The sequence below is a fragment of the Piliocolobus tephrosceles genome, chromosome 11 (assembly GCF_002776525.5).
Source record: "Piliocolobus tephrosceles isolate RC106 chromosome 11, ASM277652v3, whole genome shotgun sequence".
Classification (NCBI taxonomy): Eukaryota; Metazoa; Chordata; class Mammalia; order Primates; family Cercopithecidae; genus Piliocolobus; species Piliocolobus tephrosceles.
This window is the reverse complement of record NC_045444.1, coordinates 90129062-90131970: the sequence shown is the minus strand read 5'-3', so window position 1 is coordinate 90131970 and position 2909 is coordinate 90129062. Positions and strand designations below refer to the sequence as shown.

The following is a 2909-nucleotide window of genomic DNA, read 5'->3' as shown; positions in this document are numbered from 1 at the left end:
AGATGTCCAGATGTGTCCTAGATACAGCCTAGATGTCAAGAAGAAACTTGAATTGATTTAAATATGGGGTATTTTTTTTCACCATAGAAATATCTCTTCTGAATTATACACAGTCTTTCACATGACCTGGGAGGAAACAATAAAATATAATTACTGAGGAGGGATATGATTGATGCTCACAAATATTGGCTAAAAGTAGACACAGGATTAGAAAAGTTGAAAAGTTTCTTTTAATAGTGTCCTTTTCTCACACACACATTAAAATGATTACTAAAAGAACATATGGGGACTTTTCAGCTGGGATGCCACGTTTAGAGGGGAAATTGAGAGGTGAAGCCAGCAGGACTTCCTTGGTCAAGTGGGGACTTGGAGAACTCTTCTGTCTTACAAGAGGATTGTAAAACACACCAATCAGCAATCTGTAGCTAGGATTGTAAAACGCACCAATCAGTACTCTGTAGCTAGCAAGAGGATTGTAAAATGCACCAATCAGCACTCTGCAAAACATACCAAACAACGCTCTGTAAAATGCACCAACAGTGGTCTGTAAAATGCACCAATCAGCAGGATCCTAAAAGTAGCCAATCACAGGGAAGATTGAAAAAAGGGCACTCTGATAGGACAAAAACAGAACATGGGAGGGGCCAATAAGGGAATGAAAGCTGGTCACCCCAGCCAGCAGCTGCAACCCGCTTGGGTCCCCTTCCACGCTGTGGAAGTTTTGTTCTTTTGTTCTTTACAATAGACCTTGCTACCCTCCAAAAACAGAAAGAAAGAAAAGAAAATATGGGGACTTTGTAAAAGTGTATTAAATATATACTTGCTGTTTTCATTGTAACAGATGTTATATCACTATATAGCAACTGTAACAACTGATATAACTGAAATCTCCTGGAATTTCCTGTTGGTTCTTATTTCATCTAGAAATAAGGATTTCTCTTTGTTTTCTTTAGTTAAAATAATTCACCTTTAGGGGAGGAGTTGATGGCAGCAGACAGAACATCTCTGGATGACCTGGTTCTGGTACCAGTCCTACTACATATTATTCACCAGAAAAACAGACCAAAGTTCTCATCATAAAAAAAAAAAAGGTAAGTATGTGAGGTAACTTATATGTCAATTATCCTGCTTTTGCCATTCCACAATGTATACATATATCAAAACATCATGTTGTACACCATCAGTGTATACAATTTTTGTCAATTACTTGATTAATTAATTGAACTAGATCAAAGAATATCTCTAAGATTCTTCTTCATGCCAATGTCCCACAATTCTTCAGTGCCCCCACAATTATTTTGAAGACAAATTAGGGAAGGACTGGGTCAAGGGTCTGCCTAAATACAGCATGCAGCTAACTGTTCACTGGAGTTTTAGAGCTTGCTCTCAAAACTTAGGAGCCAAATACTACTTAGCCCAGGACCTGGTGGCTAGGTTGGTTCTCTCATTTCCAGTCGAGGGCCTCTGCCACAAACATGCTCTGCTAGATCCTCAGTTATTCCAAGAAGCAGCCAAGTTCGATGCCCCTCTTTGTATTTATTGGAGCTGGAGGTCCTGGAGCAGCAGTGTATCTCTTGTGTCTGGCATTGTTCAATCCAGATGTTAGTTGGGACAGAAAGAATAACCCAGGGCCCTAGAACAAACTGGGTCCCAAGGATCAATACAAGTTCTACTCAGTGCATGTGGATTACAGCAAACTGAAGAAAGAAGGTCCAGATTTCTAAGTGAAATGTCTCACTATAAAGCTGCTTTAGAATGAAGGTTTTCCAGAAGTCATCCACACAATTTTCCACTTAACCAGGAAGTATTTCTCCTCTAAATACATAAAATCACGTTGATATAATGTGTTGAAGACTACACTTTAATTAATCAATAACTGAAACTTGAAAAAAAAACTTATGAGCCTAGAAAAACCTGCTGCTTTGTATTTTTTGTTTCTACTTTGTGTTTTTGCAGAGATGAGGGCTAAACCAATGAGGAGGAGGAAACACAGAGAAGATAGATAATGCCTCAAAAATGCCAACAAACTTAGGAGTCATCAGCTCATAAAATATGAGCCATAAATTGGAATGAAATCACCCTGGGAAGATATATAGAGTGAGAAAAGAAATAAGACTGAGATCTGGGCCGGGTGCAGTGACTAACGCCTGTAATCCCAGCACTTTGGGGGGCCGAGGCGGGCGGATCATGAAGTCAGGAGTTCGAGATCAGCCTGACCAATATGGTGAAACCCCGTCTCTACTAAAAATACAAAAAATTAGCCAGGCATGGTGGTGAGCACTTGTAGTCCCAGCTACTCAGGAGGCTAAGGCAGAAGAATTGCTTGAACCCAGGAGGTGGAGGTTGCAGTGAGCCAAGATCACACCGCTGCACTCCTCCCTGGGCAACAGAGCAAGACTCTATCCCAAAAAAATAAAATAAAATAAAATAAAATTCAACAAAATGTAAATTCAATTATTCAGTCACACATTTCAAGTATTCAATAACCGCATGTGGGTTACTGAGTACCAGTAGCTACCATGTTGGACAGCATACATATAGAACACTTCCATCAGCACAGAAAGTTCTACTGGACAGTACTAGTCTAGAAAATCTCTGGCCACCATCACAAAGAAGTAGAAGAAGATAAGCCGGGCGCGGTGGCTCAAGCCTGTAATCCCAGCACTTTGGGAGGCTGAGACGGGCGGATCACGAGGTCAGGAGATTGAGACCATCCTGGCTAACACAGTGAAACCCCGTCTCTACTAAAAATACAAAAAACTAGCCGGGCGAGGTGGCGGGCGCCTGTAGTCCCAGCTACTCCGGAGGCTGAGGCAGGAGAGTGGCGTGAACCCGGGAGGCGGAGCTTGCAGTGAGTGAGCTGAGATCCGGCCACTGCACTCCAGCCTGGGTGACAGAGCGAGACTCCG

At 41.8% G+C, this 2909-nt stretch overlaps 1 pseudogene; it reads left to right on the top strand.

The window, feature by feature from the left end:
• Positions 1–1475: 1475 nt before the first annotated feature.
• On the top strand, positions 1476–1724 carry LOC111545847 (annotated as a pseudogene).
• The last annotated feature ends 1185 nt before the right edge of the window (positions 1725–2909 follow it).